Source organism: Schistocerca cancellata, chromosome 1 (assembly GCF_023864275.1).
Source record: "Schistocerca cancellata isolate TAMUIC-IGC-003103 chromosome 1, iqSchCanc2.1, whole genome shotgun sequence".
Taxonomy (NCBI): Eukaryota; Metazoa; Arthropoda; class Insecta; order Orthoptera; family Acrididae; genus Schistocerca; species Schistocerca cancellata.
Genome location: NC_064626.1, coordinates 177,357,490 through 177,369,941, shown reverse-complemented (window position 1 = coordinate 177,369,941; position 12,452 = coordinate 177,357,490). Strand labels below are relative to the sequence as shown.

Here is a 12,452-nt window from a genome sequence, read left to right as displayed (position 1 = left end):
TTTTTAAATGACATAGGCACTGATCTATCAGTTTGGCAGTCTTGGTTGAAAGTTCTAGAAAGTAGTCGAAATGTTGGGGGAAAATACTACATCAACTCGGCTGCACACCCAGGAACTTGAAAAGCGTCACTTTCGCTGACAGATCCTTAAAGATCTCACACACATAATCTTGGGGGAAAAATCGCTGCCCGCGCAGTTTTCTAGTGCCACGAATGAAGGGAACGCAGCCATCTTCAGCTGCGATAGCTATAGATTTGAATATTTGTATGATCATTAATGGAAGTTTTAACACCGTTTCTAAATCTGACTTTTGCGAAACGCAGCACTAAGACGTACCGCACACGCACCTACAGCTCTTAATCTCTTGTGGAACGGAATTAAAGTCTGAAGTCATAACTAATACCGTAGGCAACGGCCTTGCCCCAGTGGATACACCGGTTCCCGTGAGATCACCGAAGATAAGCGCTGTCGGGCGTGGTCGGCACTTGGATGGGTGACCGTCCGAGCCGCAACGCGCTGTTGCCATTTCTCGGGCTGCACTCAGCCTCGTGATGCCAATTGAGGAGCTATTCGACCGAACAGTAGCGGCTTCGGTCAAGAACACCATCATAACGAGCGGGAGAGCGGTGTGCTGACCCCATGCCCCTCCTATCTGCATCCTCCCCTGAGGATGACACGGCGGTCGGATGGTCCCAGTAGGTCACTCGTGGCCTGAAGACGGAGTGCAACTAATACCGTACCTAAATAAATGCCTGTTAGCCACACTTAATGTCCTCCCACCTTTTTCTTTAACATCAGTTAACGATAATACTATTTAAAAGGAATACTCACATCAGTAAAAACCATTTTGTTTAAAACATAGGATATTGCATTTCGCATTTGGAGAATACGCTGCCTGCTACGTACTTAGTCTGCTGATCCCCAGTTGGGCGTCACGTTCGGTGCGGCCGTCGGAGGTTCGAGTACTCCCTGGAGCATGGGTGTGTGCGTCGTCATGGCGTAAGTTACTTTAAGTTAGATTAAGTAGTGTGTAGGCTTAGGGACCGATGGCCTCAGCAGTTTGGTCCCATACGACCTTACCACAAATTTCCAAATTTTTCCCACTTGTGCTTCATTATCACGTGACAATAACTACTAACATTTCGATAAATGTCTGTAAGTTCTAGTTAATTTGGTGCATGATGAATTTTTGTTCACTCAGTTGTTTAAAACAGTTCGGAGATAATTATTCGACTTCTGAGGCGGCGGGTAACACACATTTAACAAGACTTTCCACAAACGTGACGTCATTTTGAGGTCGCGCAATGTCGACGACTGCAGGAAATGCATTAGCGTTCAATACAAGCCCTCTGCACGTCATTCTCGGTACAACTTACAATTATTGTTATAATTAAACGTCGCATAATGATTTATCGGCTGTTATTGCTTTCATATTAGAGTGCTGTCTCAGGAGTGAACTGTTATCGTCAATAATTTGCAAATTAAGCATGTTACACGCTTTTATTATAACTTGCAGTATGCCGTTTCAAGGCAATGGCACATTGAAAACATACCACAAACGGGTCACCGTTATTTATTTACTTTATTTCTGAATATGTCCGCCTGGGTAGTTACCGGGTCAGCGCGACAGACTGCTAATGGAAAGGCCAAGATTCGGTTACAAACCGTGTCTGAGATTTTCTCCGCTAGCGGTCTGGATGTAACGTTGTCCTTACATTTGTATCGTTATTACTGACACGAAAATTGTCTCAAGCATATTGTCGTATCTTCTTTCCACTACTGAGATGGCTGTATGGGCACGAACCGAAAAGGGGGGGGGGGGGGGGGGGAGGTTGGGGAATCCGAATATGTGGCGATTTCCGAGTGCGTGGTTAGGCAGGAACCTAAGAGAACAACTTTAATTGTTGCGACAAATGAGCAGCAATAATATTCATATTCTTCCTCGTCACAAAGTCGATAACAATCCCTACAGTCGTTTGCTGAAAGTCCGCCGAAGTGAGTGTTACCTGAGGTGGCGGGATACCGTCAGTGTCTGAATCAAACACCAAGGATGATGCAGCGATGATATCAGCTCTCACTGAGGTAAGTTTCTCTCTGACTCAACATCTTTAAAGGAGCACGTGACTAGACCGTTCACTTACGGAATACCCACAAACAACTGTGGAGTCACAATTCCATCAGTGCATAACTGTTAAAACATCCGAACGTTGACCTGGCGACACCCATTCGTAGCATCAATAACGTTTTGGAACCTCACACCTCTTTATATGTCACAATTTGCTGCTGATGTTAATTTGCAATACGATGAGGTCTATTACTTCAGTCTGACTACAGACAAAAGATCCTGTTGAAAAATTTAATGATTATTATTGTCTCTTTCTTTCCTTATTCAAAAGCATACTTGCTGAAGACAAGTTTCTACAAAGAAATAAACGTAATTTCTCCACATTCCGTAATTCTTGCAACGGTCAACAAATAATGAGCGAAGTGGTCAAGACAAAGCACTTTTGTTCGGAATGATCGAGGTTCAAATTCTCAACCGGGCACTCAGATTTAAATTTACCTACGGGTGTCGGCTGAGGACGCCAATCTTTTCAAATCAGTAAGTCAGTACGTGAACGGTCGCAATGCAAGATATCTCAAAGGCTGAACATACAGACTTCGGGCGACGGACGGTGGAATTAAATTGTCTGTTTTCTTCGCTCATATCGGGCAACGTTCCCACACGCAAAACATGAATTGTGAGAAGTTTCCAAGTTTAGTACAAGAAAGAAGGAGTTTGCAGCGCGCTGAGGATGACATATATAACAGAGACATGCCTCGGAATCAATAATCTGAAATCACTGCTTTATTGGCAGCAAGTTCCGGAACAACTAGAAAACTGAATAATAATTCCAGAATGAGATTTTCACTCTGCAGCGGAGTGTGCGCTGATATGAAACTTCCTGGCAGATTAAAACTGTGTGCCGGACCGAGTCTCGGTCCGGCACACAGTTTTAATCTGCCAGTAAGTTTGAATAATAATTATTTGAACATTATCATCAATTACATTACGCATGTTCTGTGGTTATCTAGCCATCTCAGCCTCATGTCTAATACTTAATACAGTGTGTCATCTGCAACGCAGACAAAATTGTAGAATGTAACCTCAGAAATGTTGTGTTCAAGTGAGAAAGGTGGTGTATGTCAATTTTGTTGCATAAAATGGATCTTTTTTGGATAGTGGCATGTGGGCATTAGACGTCTCCGAATTATTTTTACTGCTTATTGGTGTTTCTATGCCAGCAAGGTGATGCAAATGTAGTGTATATGTTTCCACTTTTCAGTGCTTCAGGTGTACGGAGTATCCTACTTTAAAATTTACGTTTTTCTCCCATACGCTGAATGACAGTCACTAAGGGTTGATTGACACATGTATGTGTTGCTGACTGTATTTGATGTTGTGCAGAGTGTTTGTAATCTTCCTTTTCAATGTCACCAAGACTCAGCTAGAGTACGTAATAGAAATTTACTTCTTCATCTCATATATTCGTAAAATCTGTCTGGTCATTCCAATAACCGAGGAAGGAGTGTAGGCTACAGTACTCGCCACGTTCGAGACAGATATAGGTCATTCGCATGCAATGCGGCAATCGCTCCCTGCACAGAGGCGTCATGATGTCCGTCCCGGCTACGAAGGTTCAAATACATTATGACCTCCTTGATTTCCCCAGAAATTGGTGAAGATCGGGCGCACTACGACCTAGCTGTCGGCCGAACTTAATAGTGCGACCTCTGGCAATCGTTGACGCTACCGCTGTGAACGTAGGCAGATGACAGAAAATTCTATTTGAAACTAAAGACAGATTCTCTTCATATCTATTTCCTACGCGAACATTTTGTTCCCTCTCTATGGCCCCGTCGTCAACGTCTTAATCAGCACTAAATGTAATTGGACCTCGATCCAGATAACTGCTGCCCAGTTGCGTATTAACTATGTTGTTAATCTAAATGTCAATCAAATTACCGCAACCTTAATTTTACGCGATTTTCGTTCCGTATTTATTTAGTTTATCGTCATAGTTGCAACGGTGACTTGGTTCGAACGCTTGCGATCATTTTCAAACCATTGTTTGCATCTCTTATATTTAGTTTTAAATAATTCCAATGAAACATTTGAAAGACTTGCTCATACATCGGGTCAACACAAAAAATGTTCCGTTATTCTGAAACGAACATTCTAGAACGGGTGAAAGTACATACGAGGGCGTGCTGAAAAGTAATGCCTCCGTATAGTTGGTGTGAAAACTCATAGCTTTCTATGTAATACAAATGTTATTAATATTCTACACCTTTATTTTTCATGTCTGCATATTTATTTCTGAACGTAAGTCACCCCGGCGTCGAACACATTTGTCCCAGTGACAGACCAGTTTATTGGTACCGTCGCTGAGGAATGTTGACGAGCCCACAACCTCACGTATTGTTGCACCGTTTCATCGCTATCAAAGTGAAGTCCTCGAAGATGTTCTTTTAAGTTTTGGAAACATGAAAACCGCGTGGGGCCGAGTCGCGATTGTCAAGATGATCGATGACAGTGAAGCCAAGGCGTCGGCTTGTTGCAGATGTCGCAGGGCTCTTCTGTAATCTGGCATTGTTATGCTGAAGGAGATGGTGCTCTAAGTGTGGACGAACTCTTAGAATTCGATTACAGCACGCCGTTTCTCATTCACCGACATAGCTATGTTACACACTGCCATGGTACACGTTACTATTGGAGCCCTGTAGCGGCAGAGGGCTTCAAGTATGCAGACATGAAGAAAAAAGACGTAGAATGTTAACAATTTGTTTTATTTAAAAAGCTTTAAGAGGCTGCAAATAAATTCGGAAGCTTTACTTTTCAGCACGCCCTCGTGCATCAATTAATACATTCTGCGCCATAAGGATCTGAACTATGTAGCACATGATACTTTATCAGTGAATACTGCAGGCAAATTGCTGCAGTATAGTCACCATGTTCTGCTGTTTTATACTAATAACTATAAATCGTTGGATTTTTATGTAGAATCATTCGAAAGTAAACTTACTTGACGTGTCTAAAATGACCTACAAAAGTATATCGGTATTTAAATTTGTGTATTAACTATATAGGTAAGTAGGGTACTTACATCACCCAGATTTACGAATTTGACGTATATTATACCACAATCACCAAGAAGCCAATATGAAATGCCTGGTTGAACTTTTTCTCACTGAAAAACATTACACTCTCAGAACAAAATTTGACTGCCTCATTAGGTGGCCTATAACAGAAACTTACATCGCACTGATCCGGATACAAAAAGAGCGCATTGTCGCTAACATTAGAGAATGGCAATGAAAAGCACTCACAGCTTTCATTAAGCAAATATCTTGTCATATCCTGGTACGCTTTAGATGACAGAAATCCAAGTAGCATCAGAAATGCAAGTCTTGCTTTTGCCTTCATAACTCTAGACTATTTCTGATTAAATCTTTCGAAACAAATCAGGCTGATAATAGGTACAGAACATGTGAATCCGTTTCAGCTCTCGAGAGGAAACGAAGTCGTTGATAAAGGCACGGGAAGGGGGGAGGGGGGGAAGAAAAACAGGATGACAGTAATTCCAACTTCGACTCAGCAGCAAACGGAAGCGGAAATAAACTAGAATTTTCCGGTGCGCGATTTCAGAGATTCAGTGAGCGCCAGAATGGAAACGCACTTCATTCGACCGTTTCCTAAAGACCTGACGCAGCATATGCAAAGAAAATTTCTGCACTTTTGACAAATGATGACAGACGGTAGTCCAGTGCTAACTACAAACGAAGCAAATTAGACGACTAAAGTGCAACAAACGAGCACAGGAGAGGAAATTTCACGTACTTACCACTGGTTGTACAGCAATGCATCTCGCCAACTTTGTTGCGCTGAAATAAACTTTTTACTAATTTGAAATCATTAGCAGAACATAGCAGTTTAGCAATTATGTTTCGTGTAATCGCTATACGACAGGGAAAGTATCGGCTTTCAGTCATTTCTGGAAAAAAATTTCTAGCGGGCTCAGTTTGTATGAAAATAGGACACGAAAAAATGAAAAACAAAACTAATGATGAAATACGATAATTTACAAATGAGAAAAGTGAATAATTAAAGGACTTTCAGCTAGAATCAAAATTTATTCTCCGTTAAGTTGTTCCAGACTTCGGTATAAGAGATTTGTTTGTCCCTCATGGGGCAGATAGCATTCTTTTCGTTTCAGATGTCGTTGTCTAACTCCAATTTTCGCTTCTGAGGAGTGCCTGTCGGATAAACTTCCGCCAGTAGTCTATTGACCATATGAATCTTCGAGTTTCGTCATTCTCTGGAACAATGTAAACTGGGTTTACGCAAAACGAAACAAATCTCATATCCACCTAGTGTCGACAGAAAATTAATAATTTAAGTTACCTATATTTAATTAGTTCTTTAAGCGAGTTAATTTTCGGTCTCTGTGATTTAGGTGGTACGAAAACATTCTAATGTGATTCAAGGCTGACAACACTACTGACAAAATGAAACTATGAAAACTACTTCTCAGTCTTACATTACTCTCCTGTTGGTTTAGTCACAGAGCATGTAGGTCAGACAATTAATCAATCAGGCATTACTTGCTTCCAGTTAATGGAAATTTAAAAAAAGCTGTCAATTTAGACGACACCACAGATTACTTACTTTATTTTCGACTGTTAGCAAAATTTACTTTCCATCAAAGTCTGTCGTGGCATGGACTATTCTAGAAACAACAGGAGAACTGTTCTACTTACGATTTTGTTTCGCAGGCTAAAATGTAGCAAAGAGAAACGAGAGCTCATACAACAAGATGTAAATTTCGCACCTCCTCCAGAAGAACTCAAAATTTTTGTTTTGCTTTTGTAGGCTCCTTCAGAATTGTCAGGCTGACAACCGTCCGCCTCCTAACCCCCCGCCCCTCCCCGCACGCACGCACACACACACACACACACACACACACACACACACACAGAGCTATTTACAGTTTTAGTTATGTGAAGTGCAGCAAGCAGAAAGAACATCCATCTGAAATGAAAAATTCGTTGCTTTCACTACATGCATTATTTCACTACAACACGATTTTTCTACATGTGTCATCAGATGTTAGCCAGTAAAAATCAAGAGAAAGTCCCTTAACACTGTATTTAAAATGTCCCCATGGCTGCTGAATGCTATGATTGGGATAAATCGTACTTATACAATATTACTGCACTGTTCATGCCGGTATCTTTAAAATCAATGCTTCTTGGTAACCACTCCTTTGTTGGGTCATTAGTGTACAAAATAAGATGTGAACATTGACCCATGGAAGTTCAATAATCAGAAACACCTCTTATCAGTAAAAAGTTGCTTACTTACCAGAATTCTCCCCGTTGTAGTCTGACCAGAAATCAGCTCCCCAGCCCAGTCTTTCGCTTCTGTCATAAAAGTCCCTTCGAACTCCTGCTTGCCCTGTCGGGCGGCTTTCTGTTCTTTCTGTTTCGGGTCATTTGGAGAAAATTCTGGTTCTTTGCGGCAACACAAGAACGCGAAGGCTCTCCACAACAATACTACCAGCAGTCCTGCTAAGAATGTGAAGATACTGGACAACAAAAAACACCACCACTTTCGAACCTTGAGGCAATCTTCTTCCTGCGGAGATATCGCGGTCGTTGTTTCGCAACACGACATTCCGAATAGTTCGTCGGGTTACCTAGGTTGACCGACAAACTTCATGGGGTTCGTGGCATTCACCTCGGTACGTACACATGAATAATATAACGGTATGCGAGGATCCCCATCAGAAGACCTGCTTGCAGCTCGAGCGCAGACGACGAAATGCCGCTGGGCTCTGAGAGGCGTGGATCAATACACCAGCCAGCCAATCGCCGCCGCGCGGGCCGTCCGGCGTATTTTCGGTGCGAACAAGGGCTGCCAACGTTAAAGACAAACAAATCGATTGTCCCGTACCTGTGGTACCGCCTTTACACCGACTGCTTTTCAAACTGTTATCCTAGGATAACGTACGAACTCTGAAATTTTACTGTTAATTTGCTCTGCCTGCCAGCGCGAATAAACGGCAAGTAGAGAAACGTAGAGAAGTCATATCACGTTGGTAGCTATGACGAGCAACTGAAGTACGCGAGCCACAAACTAACAAAAACGACAATAAACTTTTCTAGACTTCTCACGTTAACTGTGAACATGAATAAGTTCTGAATAAAAGGTACACAAACATCATTAGCATAAAACTTGTCTACGAAGCATTACACGAACGGCATAACAATCAATGTGGACATGGCCTTCTTATGACGCATTCACGAAAAGAACGAAACATGCTGACACTATCTGTTACAGGTAGGTCGGAGAGCGTGATGACTGAATTACGTAACTCATGAAATGAAAGCTGTACATGCGCCTCATGAAAATCACTGTGGAGCAAGGAAGACAACAAAACTAGTACCGGTACGTCACATATTCCGCGCATGTGAAACACGTGTCGTTGGTTTATTAACAAAAGCCATGGGGAGAAGATGAGGACGCAACTTTAGCGTCTCGGCAATTCATTTCTTACAGAAGATATCGCCAAAAGAAACGTGCGCTGATTTGCTTCGAATCCGTAAATCTGGATTAGTGCGCCCAACAGAGGAGTAATACAGGAAATGAACTCTATTCTCCACAGTTAAAAACATGAACATTTGATGTAAACGTGATAACGCCCTTCACTGCCCGTATTCGTAGTAAACAGTCTGCATTACTACCATATAGAATACAGAATGCAAAATTTTCTCTTTCAATTCCTCGTCTTGTGGTTTCTGAATGATCTCATAACAAAAATGCAAAGGCCTATTGTATTGCACATCATTTTTGATGAGATTTCATATTTATAACATTTTGTAAAAATTAACGAAGAAATTCATTATAGCTTTATACACCCATTTGCAAACACACTAAAAATTAAATCTCAACTTATGTAAATTGACTTATCTTTAATTTTTCTATATTTGTAAATTGCGAAAAGTTATTCCCGTAGTCCATTCCCATCAAATAATTATTCTATGAAATTTTTTTGAACATTTACCCGTTGTCACTCATAAGCTTGAAATATTGTCCTACACGTAACAATTAGCATAAATATCCTTACACTCCGTGCAGCAATGGCATCCTTAGTTGCCAAACAAACAACCGGACTCATTCCTCAAATAAATGCCAATCTGACTGTGGAATGACGCTAGTCAAAATGTTTTAATACAATTTAGAATGGCTGGTTTCTGAAAACAGTCATTCTACTATTCAGAATTGTAACATGAGAAAAGAAAAGAAAAGTACGACCTCGCCACGACAGCATAGTGCACATTTACTCTAAAGCCTTCCTTGCAAAATGGAATATCAGAATATTTAATAGTATGAACAGATTAAGTGCAGTGAACAATACTTACACACCCATGATGATTCCAACAACTGGAACAAATCGTTTAGAATGCATGGAATTTGGTGAAACATGCGCAGCAGTGGAGCACACGTACCAAGACTGGTATGAAGTGTGGCTGTGAATGCCTAGGTTTCAATAAGCCTCCTGAATGGAGGGTGGCAAGGGCATTAGAGATGGAATCATTTACAAATTATCATTATAAAGCTCATGAAGAGCTGGGACACATCAGCACAGTCTCCATATCCTCGCCTAATGAAACTTAAACCAACTCCCTCTAAACAGCCATGAAATACTTTATGATATTAACCTATCTGTTCAGATGTAACAGAGCCACGTTTTCATTATTCTCATCAAGGTCTTCTCCTGATATTCGTATTCCAAAAGCTTAGTTTCAGATTCTGTTTCTAAATTATCTCCTCATTCTTTCCCAAATATATCCATACCTTCATATCCCCCCCCCCATGAACCATGGACCTTGCCGTTGGTGGGGAGGCTTGCATGCCTCAGCGATACAGATGGCCGTACCGTAGGTGCAACCACAACGGAGGGGTATCTGTTGAGAGGCCAGACAAACATGTGGTTCCTGAAGAGGGGCAGCAGCCTTTTCAGTAGTTGCAGGGGCAACAGTCTGGATGATTGACTGATCTGGCCTTGTAACATTAACCAAAACGGCCTTGCTGTGCTGGTACTGCGAACGGCTGAAAGCAAGGGGAAACTACGGCCGTAATTTTTCCCGAGGACATGCAGCTCTACTGTATGATTAAATGATGATGGCGTCCTCTTGGGTAAAATATTCCGGAGGTAAAATAGTCCCCCATTCGGATCTCCGGGCGGGGACTACTCAGGAGGACGTCGTTATCAGGAGAAAGAAAACTGGCGTTCTACGGATCGGAGCGTGGAATGTCAGATCCCTTAATCGGGCAGGTAGGTTAGAAAATTTAAAAAGGGAAATGGATAGGTTAAAGTTAGATATAGTGGGAATTAGTGAAGTTCGGTGGCAGGAGGAACAAGACTTTTGGTCAGGTGATTACAGGGTTATAAATACAAAATCAAATAGGGGTAATGCAGGAGTAGGTTTAATAATGAATAAAAAAATAGGAGTGCGAGTTAGCTACTACAAACAGCATAGTGAACGCATTATTGTGGCCAAGATAGACACAAAGCCCATGCCTACTACAGTAGTACAAGTCTATATGCCAACTAGCTCTGCAGATGATGAAGAAATAGATGAAATGTATGACGAGATAAAAGAAATTATTCAGGTAGTGAAGGGAGACGAAAATTTAATAGTCATGGGTGACTGGAATTCGTCAGTAGTAAAAGGGAGAGAAGGAAACATAGTAGGTGAATATGGATTGGGGGGAAGGAATGAAAGAGGAAGCCGCCTTGTAGAATTTTGCACAGAGCATAACTTAATCATAGCCAACACTTGGTTCAAGAATCATAAAAGAAGGTTGTATACCTGGAAGAATCCTGGAGATACTAAAAGGTATCAGATAGATTATATAATGGTAAGACAGAGATTTAGGAACCAGGTTTTAAATTGTAAGACATTTCCTGGGGCAGATGTGGATTCTGACCACAATCTATTGGTTATGAACTGCAGATTAAAACTGAAGAAACTGCAAAAAGGTGGGAATTTAAGGAGATGGGACCTGGATAAACTGAAAGAACCAGAGGTTGTACAGAGTTTCAGGGAGAGCATAAGGGAACAATTGAAAGGATTGGGGGAAAGAAATACAGTAGAAGAAGAATGGGTAGCTCTGAGGGATGAAGTAGTGAAGGCAGCAGAGGATCGCGTAGGTAAAAAGACGAGGGCTAATAGAAATCCTTGGGTAACAGAAGAAATATTGAATTTAATTGATGAAAGGAGAAAATATAAAAATGCAGTAAATGAAGCAAGCAAAAAGGAATACAAACGTCTCAAAAATGATATCGACAGGAAGTGCAAAATGGCTAAGCAGGGATGGCTAGAGGACAAATGTAAGGATGTAGAGGCTTGTCTCACTAGGGGTAAGATAGATACTGCCTACAGGAAAATTAAAGAGACCTTTGGAGAGAAGAGAACCACTTGTATGAATATCAAGAGCTCAGATGGCAACCCAGTTCTAAGCAAAGAAGGGAAGGCAGAAAGGTGGAAGGAGTATATAGAGGGTTTATACAAGGGCGATGTACTTGAGGACAATATTATGGAAATGGAAGAGGATGTAGATGAAGACGAAATGGGAGATAAGATACTGCGTGAAGAGTTTGACAGAGCACTGAAAGACCTGAGTCGAAACAAGGCCCCTGGAGTAGACAACATTCCATTTGAACTACTGATGGCCTCGGGAGAGCCAGTCATGAAAAAACTCTACCATCTGGTGAGCAAGATGTATGAGACCGGCGAAATACCCTCAGACTTCAAGAAGAATATAATAATTCCAATCCCAAAGAAAGCAGGTGTTGACAGATGTAAAAATTACCGAACTATCAGTTTAATAAGTCACAGCTGCAAAATACTAACGCGAATTCTTTACAGACGAATGGAAAAACTGGTAGAAGCCGACCTCGGGGAAGATCAGTTTGGATTCCGTAGAAATGTTGGAACACGTGAGGCAATACTGACCTTACGACTTATCTTAGAAGAAAGATTAAGAAAAGGCAAACCTACATTTCTAGCATTTGTAGACTTAGAGAAAGCTTTTGACAGTGTTAACTGGAATACTCTCTTTCAAATTCTGAAGGTGGCAGGGGTAAAATACAGGGAGCGAAAGGCTATTTACAGTTTGTACAGAAACCAGATGGCAGTTATAAGAGTCGAGGGGCATGAAAGGGAAGCAGTGGTTGGGAAAGGAGTAAGACAGGGTTGTAGCCTCTCCCCGATGTTATTCAATCTGTATATTGAGCAAGCAGTAAAGGAAACAAAAGAAAAATTCGGAGTAGGTATTAAAGTTCATGGAGAAGAAGTAAAAACTTTGAGGTTCGCTGATGACATTGTAATTCTGTCAGAGA

At 41.4% G+C, this 12,452-nt stretch overlaps 1 pseudogene; it reads left to right on the top strand.

Annotated features, from left to right (window-relative positions):
- The first annotated feature begins 407 nt into the window (after positions 1 to 407).
- Positions 408 to 525, top strand: LOC126099217 (5S ribosomal RNA; annotated as a pseudogene).
- Positions 526 to 12,452: the final 11,927 nt, after the last annotated feature.